At 46.0% G+C, this 12,317-nt stretch overlaps 1 protein-coding gene and 1 long non-coding RNA gene across 5 annotated transcripts in view; one reads left to right on the forward strand and one right to left on the reverse strand.

The window, feature by feature from the left end:
- The window catches only part of LOC136999454 (uncharacterized), a 147,278-nt gene that overhangs the window by 108,153 nt on the left and 26,808 nt on the right, over window positions 1-12,317 (reverse strand). The gene's annotated exons all lie outside the window — the stretch shown is intronic.
- The window catches only part of ci (cubitus interruptus), a 75,326-nt gene that overhangs the window by 30,777 nt on the left and 32,232 nt on the right, over window positions 1-12,317 (forward strand). Inside the window, exon 1 of one of the 4 annotated variants that reach the window (XM_067353480.1) lies at window positions 6,741-7,695. The exons of 2 other annotated variants lie outside the window; for them this stretch is intronic. The gene's annotated coding sequence lies outside the window, so the exon portion shown is untranslated. Of the gene's footprint in view, window positions 1-6,740; window positions 7,696-7,759; window positions 7,914-12,317 lie in introns of those variants that run through there. One more of the 4 variants, XM_067353481.1, reaches the window with a different exon arrangement.

A 12,317-nucleotide genomic window follows, 5' to 3' on the forward strand; every position in this document is an offset into this window, starting at 1 on the left:
GTGTGTTACGGCTTTATGACGGGCCACCATAAAATGCGGATGTAGCACAACTCGAGTAGTCCTGTAGCGTGTTCGCGCGCAGGGGCGAGGAAAGGAAGAAAAAGAGCGGGCGACCGAGTAGAGAAAGAAAAAAGAAAACGGGGAGACATCCGGGAACGGCCAAGAACAACTTTATTATTTTCACGATGTTACGACATCGGTGGTGGACGGTTCTCCGTTGAAGAAAAGGTAGAGAGAACAGTATGGGGAAGGAGAGAGAGAGAGAGAGAGAGAGATGGAAAATACGACGATGCTCTGATCTCGAGCTGTCCGTCCAGATGTAACTCGTGTCCGGGCTATCTGTATCAATCTACGCCTAAAAATTCTTCCAGATTTTTTTACACTCTTCTTGATTATTAAATCTGTGAGATCTTTTTTTCCCGTGTAACTGACCGCAACGCGTATTTAACCGCGTTGTGTAACCACCTAAAAACAGACGTCGCCTTGTAACGGGCTGTACGGGATTCATCCGTCCGGGAATACACTCGGGATTTTCGACCCGGGGAAACGTTATTACGAGCGCCGGATCGACGGCTGGCCGCGCGTACGATGAAGACCTTCGGCGATTCACCACGCGATGCGGTCCGTACACGCACGCTGACGGCCGACTGTTTCCCTCAGTCGTCGTCAGCGCCGGGGCTTTATTATTACCGCGTGTGTATTAAACTCATACCGCGCGCGAATGAAGAGACTCGGTGTTACGCTCGGGCTAACAGGATGAAACGGTTATAGTTGCGTGCCGCGACGAGACCGAAGGTTAGAAAGGATTCGCGCTCGCGCACCTCTCATACAAAGTGAATCCTTTTGTCGAGCGATAAAAAGGGAGAAAAGGGCGACGAGGGAAAAACTTGATGTAAAGAAATAGAGGGGCGGGGCGGGGGAGAGAGAGAGACTGCGGGCAGAAGAATCAGTACGGGCCCGAGTTTATGCATAAACGCGAGATTGGGCCTCATTACCGGCACGCAGCTGCTTCCAGGCTAATAAGCCGTCACAGCTTCTGTGCAAACGCGTCTAGATGCAAATGTTAGCTCGCCAAGGTGCTCTCGCTCCGGGAAAGAGAGAAGGTCGGCCGGGCGACGTACTAATGAGCGAGAGAGAGAACGAAGGCAGATGGAGAGTCGAAAGAGAGTCGGGAAACGCGTATGTTGCTTTGCGATCTGAATTAATTTCAACAAATACGTCAGTATCAATTTTTTATTCTTATTTTAATGCTATTAAAATAAAACGAATATAACGTGCAAATTCTTCATCACTTGAGAAATTTCTGGAAAATTGGAAAAATAAACGCACGATTAAAATGGCGTTTGCATTGCTAGAACTGCGCGGCGATTTGTCGCCAAAAGAATTTATTCGTCGCAGAATGAAAAATCATCTAAGGAAGCGAGAGAAACGTTTTTCCGATCCATATCGCGACATTGCTATGCGTGAAATAAAATCGTACGCGCCTCAGTGTATACGAAAATTCCATTTGCGTTTCACAAGCAAGCGCACTCGGCGTTTTGGGCGCGCGCTTTGATGATCTACTTCCCGATAATATACGTCCTTCCACCCACGAGAGTTCCCGGTTACGGTTAAGAGAGTGGTTAGGTCGAGGAGGGACGGGAGGGAGGCGTGGGAGGCGCGCGTTATCCCGAAAGTTTAGTAGCCGGCGCGAGGCAAGCGAGAAACCGGTAGTAAAGTTATTCAACGGAGAAAAGAGAGAACCGTAACCCGGGGGAGAGAAAGAGAGAGAGAGAGAGAGAGAGAGAGAGAGAGAGAGAGAGTGAGAGAGGCGATCGGAGAGGAGAAAAGCTGGATAGTATCCGAGTACCCGAGTACCCGAGCGATCTTCACAGATAAGGGCAGAAGGTGTAACTTACTAGGCCTCCGGTGTACCCCGATACATCGTGCTTTTATATATCCGCGGCCTCCCGTTACATGCTTCCTCCCCCCCCTTCCTGTATGCGTGTGTGTGTGTGTGTGTGTATTCTCCTCCTTTATCTCCGTTCTCCCTTTCCCCCGTGCTCTCCCGCGTCCGTTTCTTCCTTTTCACCCGTTCCTGGTCGTCTCCTAAACCCAGCCGCGGCTATTATGCAGCTTATAAACCCTCCGAATGTGTAACAAGTATATACGAAGACGTGTGCGTGCGGGCGAGATGATCGCTGTGCGCGCCGCGTGTACATAAGCAGCTCCGAAATGCGCTGCCACGGACGGTTCCACGAACACAAAATAAAGACAATGGACTCCCGTGATACCCACCGTTAGGTCGCGGTTAGAGCAGCGACCGGTGGATCCGTCCGGACAGTCCGCGTATGTTCGAACTGAAGATTCGCTTCGGGACAATTTGCAATTCCGTGCGCGCACGTAACGCTCGGGCTTCCCGTCAGCGTTTCGAGAGGATCCCGGATAACGGTAAAGTTGATGGAATTAACGCCAATATTGTTACAAGCGCGCCTTTATTTCGCGTCGATCATCTTTTTTTCTCAAGCCCGCCGAGATTACGATCTACGCGCTCGCGTAATTTGCATAGAGTGTAGGTTTTCGGGATTAGAAGCGTACACATCGACGCGATCCTTATTAAAGCGAACATAATAGAAAGCAAATGGAGAGGATCGGAATATCGTAAAGAAATTAAAAAAAAAACAAAAAAAAAACGACAGCTATCACACGTTTATCACAATTTAAAATAGCGCTTTTGAGCGCTGCGAAAAATGAGTAAGTCGATGAAATTTAACTTTTCGATGCCTCAGTTTTTAAAAAGATAATTATCTTTCAAAAATATCGATTGCACTCACCACCACCAATTATTGATGCTATTACTTCGTGAACTTGAAATAGGTACTCACCTGAAACAAAAAGAAAAAGTGAAATTAGTTGCGAGGTAGAGAGCGCGGTCAATGGATAAAAAAGGGAGTTCAAAGTGATTTCCTGAAGATCAAATTACTCGCATGTCGAAATCATAGAGTAGCGTTGGAGCTAGAATAATGTTTGGTTGTTCTTCCGGTCGCCTGAAATTTTTACTAACAAGCTACATTTTAAACTAAATTTTAAGCTACTCGGGATTTACGACCTTAAAAATTCTCGATGATCGTCGTGAATTACTTTCTTCCGGAGTGGTTATTCCCGAATTATAGACGTGTTTATGTGTGCGAGGTCTACCTTTTCACGAAACACACCTGACTCTCAATACGTTACACAAGGTGAATGGATAAATAAGGTAAATCGACAACAATCAAGAATGCGGTTTTTCGGCTCGAAAAACACACGCGCTTTAGTTTACATTAATTTATGCAAACACGAACGGATTATCGCATGCTCTCTATCGTTGAATAATTCGCGAGTTCTTACGAGATAAAAAACGAAAGCATGAGATCTTTCAAAAAATAATTGCGCGAATAGCCGTATATCGATCGCAGGATATCAAATCTACTTTGGAGATTTCTATCTTAAATTTCTTTCGCAATCGAGTTCCGGTGGATGAATAAGTACGGCGGTGGTGACTCGTTTCGACGGCATGCCAACGGAAGGAGAACGCTTCCAAGAAGCGGGTGAGACCGCCACCTTGGCTGCGGGCTAAGGAGTCCCGGGCAAATTAAGTCGTTATTCCGGCAGATGGTCAATTTTCGGGAGATCCAGCACGTGATCCCATGAACGAAGCAGCCTGGGTGCAACGAGCTGCGCGCGCGCACGTCTCGTCTACCAACTAATTGTTACAGGTGAGGACGATCACCTTGAAGACCTTGAGCTCGCGATAAAAACTGTTTCTAAATTAAAAGCGATGTCGAATTTACTTTTCACAAATAACAGCTGGCCACACCTGTCATCTTCGTCGCTGCATAGCAACATTTTTAGAATTTTAGGAATCAAAGAAGTATTTTTTTATTTTGTGCAAAAAAATGCTATCTCGATCGCAGCATTTATCGAGGCTTTGTGTGATTTTACGGTTCTCTCTGTGCGATTTCTCATCGATCGGCGCATCGATATGCTTCACGATACGTCCTTCTTTCCAAACACCTGTCTAGAATTTATTAGTGCGTAGGCGCTGCAATTGCTTCCATGTCAGACGAATGCGTCATAATTTCATCATAATCAGAGAACATAATTGATTGTGCTTTTACAATGCTTTAAAGCCGGCGTTGATGTTTAAATCGGAAAACCCCACTCGGCGTCGTTGCACACGACGCGGAATTAGGCTCTCCCTCCCGATTAGACGCGGGTGCATCTAACACCACGCTCTTGCGTCGCGCCGTCGCCTTTGATTCTCGCTTCTCCACGCACGTAATCGGCATCGCGCGATACGCGTATCCCGACGATAATCCTTTATCGCTAAAGAGCCGGAGAATCGTAGGCAGATACGAATGCGATTTTCAAAACCTGTTATGGTCGTTCCGGGGCCTCCAAGGTGGTCTACAATTGCAGTAATAACTCAATTATCCTCTCTGGGCTTCGTACCCGCCTATCTGCCTCTTTTACTCTCAAATCTTTCACTCCGCTCTTCCTTCACCCTCGTCGCCCGTCTCTCTTTCTCCCGCTCTCTTTCTCTCTGCCCTGTCTTCTCCCCGTGCCTCCCGCTTCCGCCGGTCTCTCTCCCTCTCGCGGCCTCTTCCTTCTTCTCCTGCGGTTTCTTCCTTCTTTTACCTCGATCCGATTCCCCTCCGCGCTCCTCCCCCGACCGCCACCCTCCTTGCGGAGCATAATAAACCCTTCGATCCCATCACGATCTTTCCATCCACATATTATTAGGGCCTGCACACACGCCGGGAGTTCGGGCCCGGCTATCCCCACCGCGCACTCCCTTGCGCCGCGCGCGGACTAGAATCGCTGCTTCGCGATTAGCTCGCAGATTGCGGCGATCTCTATTTAGCTTCGTACTAATATTCGCTTTACTGCAGATGAGTATTAAATCAATTGAGATCAATTTCGAATTATCCAAACAATTTTTTTTCACGATAAACATAAAGTTTATCGTATGCAAATTGAAACATCGATTAAATTTATATGAGTCGAGCGCGATAGAATAATAAAGTGATCAACCCAGCGCGCAAATGCAAAATGATACATCATTAAGAAAATTGCTACATACAAGTATGAAAAGATCGAGATGTTTTCAACTCTCCGAAAAGAGTTTATCGCTGCTTCGACATTGCCATGTCGCCGTGTTCGCGTTACGGTTAATCGCGGTTATTCGAGCGAATCCTTCGGGCGACGCTGCCGCGCATAAATCAGGACGATCGCTGACAGAGAGAGAGAGAGAGAGAGAGAGAGCTTTCGGCGTTAAATCGTTATCTATCGCGGATATTTGCGAGCGTGGCCCGCCGTCGTTTTCGCCCCGGTAAAATATATTTTCTCGTCGCCCACTAGCGAGAAAGGAAATCGTGTGTGGAGACGGAAGGGAAGAAGAGGGACTGATAAAAAAACGAAGAGAGACAGAGCGCAATGGAGCGAGCAGAAGAAGGAGAGACAGTGCGGTACCGCGTGCCGGAGGCACCACGGGTTCGGTTCAGACTAGAGGGGTTAAGCCAAAGCCCCATCGATCATGGGATCCGGCCGGTCCACGATCCCATGACTCTGACCATAAAGCCACGTAAGACCCGCGCACAAGGAGGAACGCGAGCGAGCGAGGGACAGGGAAGGCGGAGGGAAGGAGAGAGAGAGAGAAAGAGAACGAGTTGGACCCTGTAACCGTGAACTCTGCACGCCGCGGTTTTATGGCGGTACGACGACGTGGAATTACCCCCGTCGTAAGCAGGTATATACTTAAATCTCGCGCGGGCATGCATGTGAGTCGCCGCACGAAATTACGCTCCGGCGGACGATCGAGATTGCGGAAAATCTCGTCCTCCGGAACGGGGGTGTGGCGCGATTTATCCGCGCGCGCGCGAACGCCCGTCCGCGGTACGGTCGATTTAGATTTCGATACGCTGCGAAAGAAGCGACGAATTACGCGGTCATTACGCGGACGATAACGCAGTAAAATTATGGCCAGGCGGCGCGGTTTATCTGTCAAATATTTTTTTAACTGCCCGTTCGGAAGAAAAGAAAGGAGGGTAATAATTGTTAAATGTATACCGACGTATCTAATTGCCGTATCTATTAGCCATCAACGCTGTTAGCCAGGTGACAGGTGTAGGCGCGTTTAAATCATCCACCGAGCGACGTTGGAAATTAGCCGCGCGCGATGTCACGTCGGCGTATTAAATGACACGAGTCACGCAACTTTGCGTCAAGCGTCTCTCGAGGCTCGTCTCGAGGCTACTAATTTGTTCTAAAGCAATGCGAGAATATCTCAAGGATCTCGAAGATTTAATTACATTCTGTCACAAAAAATCGGCAACGTTGTTCTTTCTATAATTTTCGGGACACGCAAAAATTGCAGCGCGATTGATGACATTAATTCGAGCGCTGCCACGAGATGGATTCTTCGTCAATCTCTCTCTTCGACGCTTCTCTTCTGTCATCATCGGAGATAGCTCACTCCCTTTCTTCCTTCCTTCTTCCTCCGCCCGATTCGTTCCTGCGCCCTCGGCCTCCCTTCCTTCCTTGCCAAACCAATCTTCCATCCCTGGAGTAAGACATTGAGGCACCTGCTACACTCCAGCCCAATCAGCAGGTATAGCGTGCTGGCGTTAGGCGGCCAGTCGGTAGTGGGAGAGCTTGCACAGTATACTGTGGAACTGTATCCGGACGGAGCAGGGGCCCTCGACCGACTGGGTGGTCCTACCGCTTCAGTTGTGTTCCGACGCGCTTCAAGCCAACACTACGAACACTATTTCTGATCCGCCGGTGACCGCTGTGTCCGGCGCTCAACGCTTTATCGAAGTGCAACCTCGTGCAGATTATACCGGTTCGCCGGCAGCGCCGACCGGCACCGATCGATCGATCGATCAGTAATAATCGTTCTCGAGAGTCCGATGTTTTCGTTGTTCTCTATCTAAATTCGACCTTGCGCTGTGATATGTCGATTGGTCAAAAGATATGGACTAACAGAATAATGTCTGAATGGAGAATTGAAATTATTTTCGCTGACAACGTCGCGTAAAATCGTTCGTATTTTTTTTTTCTTTCGAAAAGTGTAATAATATATGTTGTGTAAAAATAATTTATTGCAAAAAATCAATTAACATGTACTTCACTATAGTTGTGTGAAAGACAATCTGACAGATTCTGATATTCAAAACAAAAGTAAATAAAGGTGTCCGTAGTGTTGCTAAACGATCGAACAATCCCGATAAGTGTTTGAACACAATGTTTTAGTGATTATTAACGATGAATCTTTACTTTCCTTATATCGAGGAGGTTGCGATTGGCGGAAAAAACATCCTGCTGAGAGACCTTCGTGACTAAAGCGAAAAAAATGTCGGATGAATTTCGTGGAATCGGTGGAAAAGATAAACGACGTGGATAATTCTTTTCCGTTCAAGCGGAACGACTCGATAGCAAGGTGCGAAGAAAGGAGGAGGTATAAGAAACGATAACGACAAGGTGGCGCGGGGTGTAATCAAATGCAGGTTTATTTAGAACGGCTTTGATAAAGTGGTTAGTGCGAAAGCGTGGATCGGGCCAATCATACCTGATTGCCTGGACGTGAGTTGTGCGGACCGAGAGAGAAGGAGAGAGAAAGGGAGCAGGAAAGAAGAAAGAAGAGGGGGAGAAGAAGAGAGAGAGAGAGAAAGAGAGGTTAGTCCGTCCACTCCGTACAGCGTGGCTCGTTGCACACGTCGAGGATGAAGACGTCTCGTGCCGGTGGATATTACGTGCCACGTGATTCATAGTAGTGTTTCCTGTCCTCCGTATTTTCGGCAATTGGTAATCGCGCGTGTGTTCTTCTCGCCGAGCTTCCGCCGAGCGATTGAGATATAATTTCGTTGATAGAGTGATTATAATTTCAGTAAAAGGTGAGCCTTAACCGTATCTCGAGTTTTCCATCTTTTCTAGTCGTTTCAACGCACACGAGATAGTGAGAAATATTCGACTGATAATACAGCAAAAAGATACGCAAGAATCGTATTCCTATATTGAAATAGAATATGTCGATATGAGAATATGTATTTCAAAAATATTTTCTCACCCGTTTTCTCGGGAAATATTTTTCGACCCCTACGACATTACAGAACGGAAAAAGAATTTAGATTTCAGGCCCTTCTAGTTCAGGTATGCGCACGACCGTAGCAGCTATTCAGTGTTTCGTATTCTTTCAATGGAGTTTCACCGGGTTTGTGAATGCCCTACGGAAAGCCTAATTCCTAATTCCTATTCCCGTTGCATTACAAAGTTTTGTGACTAAAGGCCAGCTTTCGCCGCTTTTTGGAACGCACGAACCCGGTTTTGAAGCGAGATATATCTCTATTATTGTCATGGAGATGACTCGACCATGAAGAGTTGACCGGGTAGACTGTCGCATTTTTTATTGTTAACTAGGCGTCATGTTGTGTTTACGAGCGAATCGTATTTTAAACATTATTTTTTTCTACCTAAATTTATCTCGCAGTAATTTATAACACTATAAATAATAGACTAAAATATCCGATTGCTAAATTTTCTTCTTTTCTTTAACATTTCAACATTTTAACAATAATTCCAAATCTGTCCGAGCTGCGAAAAGCAGATGATCGTGAAGCTCCGCGAATCCGCGGCGCGTTGCAAGTGTTTCGTCCCGTAATGGAGGAACCACTGGTGGCAGGAGGCTATCGTACAGACAGACGGACACAACGCGGAGAACCAGTTCTCTCATTTCATTGCGTTCGTTGTCCGATAATGACGCATAGCGTGGCGAGCTGCGCGCGGCGTAGCGCGGGCCCGGGCATAACGTGCGTGTGAAAGCACGCGCGACGCACCGCGCTGAGAGCAAACACTACACGAAAGCGTTCCCTCCGCGCATCCTCCCACGTGAACCCGCGTATAAGATCGAGGGAGAATTATCCCAGCCCGCGGATACACCCGGTCCGCTAATTTACGGTAATTACGGGATTTTCGCAGATGGGAAGAGGTTTCGCGAACCTAACGAGAGAGCCGTTCGAGAGTGGAGAGGCTCGTTACGCGATTATCGATATTTTCATAAGATTCAATTCTATTTGCAGTTCAGAGCCGCGTCAATTGCACCTCTGTCTATTCCTTTGCATCAAGTATAATAATAGACAGATAGAGTATAATAATAGATAGAGTGCGGATACACGCGAGCAATTTTATAATACAAAAGTGAAAAACAAACGAATACAAAAATTTAAACAAAGCATATTTGCTTCAGTGAATCGATATTTTCACACGCACGTTATTAAGTTAAAAAATAATGTATTACGCTTCCGCGTGATCTCCGCCAATAAAACGGTACATTTCTCATTTACAAAGTGCTCCGATAGCTTTCGAATTTAATCAGGTGCGTAAAAAACGAAATTCGCAAACACGAGGTTGTCACCGATCGTGGAGCTGAAACAGAATCGCAGACTTAATTGAACGGGTTATTTGGTATCAGGTGTTAATCATCGGAATGTGACGCCTCCGTGTGCGTATATTATACTTTATACATATACGCAGACGCCCATATTATATCGGGTGTGATTGAGAAATATGATTATTTATAATAAAATGCTAGTCTTCCGTGATTTACAGCTGACTTATCTCAGTCTGAGATGAATAATAATGTCGATTAAATTTTCATTAATCAAATAAATCGCCACAATTTCTGATAGAGGATATTAACTGTACACTCACATCTGACATTTTCCGGGACACCCTATAGAGACACGCGCGCATGTAAGGATGCAGGGATACTCTTAACTCGCGCAAGATATATACGGCGATCGGTGCCGTGTGTTGCTCGAGTAATTAGCGAACGCTTCGTCGGTGGATGTTAATAGACGCATCTAATACGGCTATAAATCAGGGAGATTATGTTAACTGTCGGGAGTTACGTTGCACGTTGTAGATAAAGAAACATACGGCGCCGGTAATCAGCAACGAAGATTATTTACGCATTTCAATGCGATGTATTGATTTCTTACTTAAAAATCTACGTCAAGTTTATATTATGCACAGCACTCTGTCGTGTACTGACGTCTTTGCGTTGCGCCCAAGTAATTAAATAGCATAATTACAATGTGCAAAATTTAATTAAGCAAAATATAATTTGCTTATAATGCGTTAGATATTTTAAGTAATATTCCGAGCAACTAAATCATGAAAAATATAAAATAATAGGCAAATTGTGTAATAAATTGCAAGAATAAATTTCAGATTTTATCGAGATACGATGATACAAAATAACGAGATTGATAAATCACAATATGGATAAACTGATCGTCGGTTGTTAAATATGACATTGTGCGAATGTATGCATAAGTGTTTCTTTATTGACTAGCCGGCGATCGTGAATATGAAGATTTAACATATTTACGCACGTGTGCAGAGAACCGACGATGACTTCATTCGCGCCAATCGTAGCGTAATTCACAGTTGCAATTGCGCGGCGAGCGAGGCGAACGCCTTTGACTGTTGTTGTTGTCGGCGGTTGTGCTTTCTACAACTCAGCCGCGAGACTTCGATTAGAGCAGGGATAGGGGAAGGAAGAAGGTTCAACTACGTGACCGAGTACGATTCTGCACGGCAGGCAAGCTTGGAATCGATCGATCAAACGTAATTCAACTCAAATAATAGCTATCTCGAAGAACAGACATCATCGTAATGATTGATAATAAGACAATTTGTAAAAAATTGCTCGCGAATCATCATGATCAGTGTTTCTGTATTGCGATATATTGATCATCAATTTAATTCAATTCGAAAACCCACTACCTCGCTTCTTTTAATCGCTACATTATTTTTAGGAAATTGCTGACAGATACAAATATATTTTTTAAGGAAATAAATATTTGAATACACGCGGTCAAATTGTTTCTGAAAATAGTAAGGCCACATTTATCAAACAAAGTAAGTTTGACGTCAGGTGTTTTCAGAAAAGGTGCAACCGTCGTGTTTTCAAGGGCGACAGAGAGTCGATCCCGAAGGAGCGCGACGGGTTGTTTGCTCTCACTCGGATTTTACGGCTCCGACAGGCCAGGCCGGACAATTACTGGTTGTTAAACTCTGACTGCGCTGGCTATAAGCGATCGCAAAAGTCAGCGGCCCCGTGTCGGGGCCACCGGCAGCTGTAAAAGCGCGCATCGCCGAGATCTTTTGTCTCATTAATAAAATCGTTGATAAAAAAAGAAAAAACAATTACAAACGTACGTAAAATTCCAACGAAAGGGAAATGTACGGCGCAGACGGCGATTTATTTTTCGAGTCTCGTTTCGTGTCGAGTATTAACGAGGGTGGTCAGTCGAGAAGACGCGGGCGTTTGTAGATCCCGCTGGCTAAAATTCCTGCGTGAAGCCGCGCCGCGGAAAATACGATGAAGAAATTACGCACGGGGATGCGATGCGCGCGCGGATCTCTTAATTCTGATGAGACAAGCGTACGCTGCCCCCCCCCCCCTCCCCCTCGCCCCTCGCGTCGAGTCGTCCTCTACGAGCGGACGAACCATGCTCATGTCTGACGGACAACCCGCAATTATGCTTACTAAACTAGAGATCTACGTGATTACATGGTTACCGCGGTTATAGTTTCGCGGGATGCGGGATCTCTCGTCTTTCTGATCGGACGCGTCTCTCGTAACTTGCAACTCCGTTTGAATATCAAGCATGATCGATAGAATAAAGGGATGAGTCACTTCTCGAATCTGTCGAGATTCATTTTTACATTTCTTGCAATTTTGATAATCCGAAATAATTGATCGAACGCAAAACGGTTGGTCCCGTTTTAGCATTCTGTTCATGCATCGAATATATTCTTCTCAAACAAAGACGTATAAAGAGTTCAACAGGGCGTTAAAAGATCAAATACACACGCTCGTACCGAGCTTCGCTCTTTGCGCGATTCAATCGATGCTCAATAAAAAGAGCGCGGCACGCGCGACAACAAGCGCGACGTTTCGATTAAGCTGTATGCAAACATTCAAATGTCCGCGATTTGATTTCACCGCATTGCAAAGCAACCGACCGGAAATCCATTCGAGCATTGTTGAGAGTCCGCATGATCGGCCGGTCGTTTTCGCGAGCTTATGACTTCTGATGAGTCGATAGAATGGGTTTGACGATGCGTTCAAATTACCCACGACACCTCGAACTGCTCGCCATTGTTTCTGCGTTCTCGCGAACAATGGTGCGAACCGATCGCGGATAAGACGGGGCGTGTGCCGCGACAAAGCTACTCCGCCTCGACGAGAGAAAGGGTTAATCGCTACGTAGAGTGGGCTTGAGCTATTA

The sequence above is a fragment of the Linepithema humile genome, chromosome 4 (assembly GCF_040581485.1).
Source record: "Linepithema humile isolate Giens D197 chromosome 4, Lhum_UNIL_v1.0, whole genome shotgun sequence".
Lineage (NCBI taxonomy): Eukaryota > Metazoa > Arthropoda > Insecta > Hymenoptera > Formicidae > Linepithema > Linepithema humile.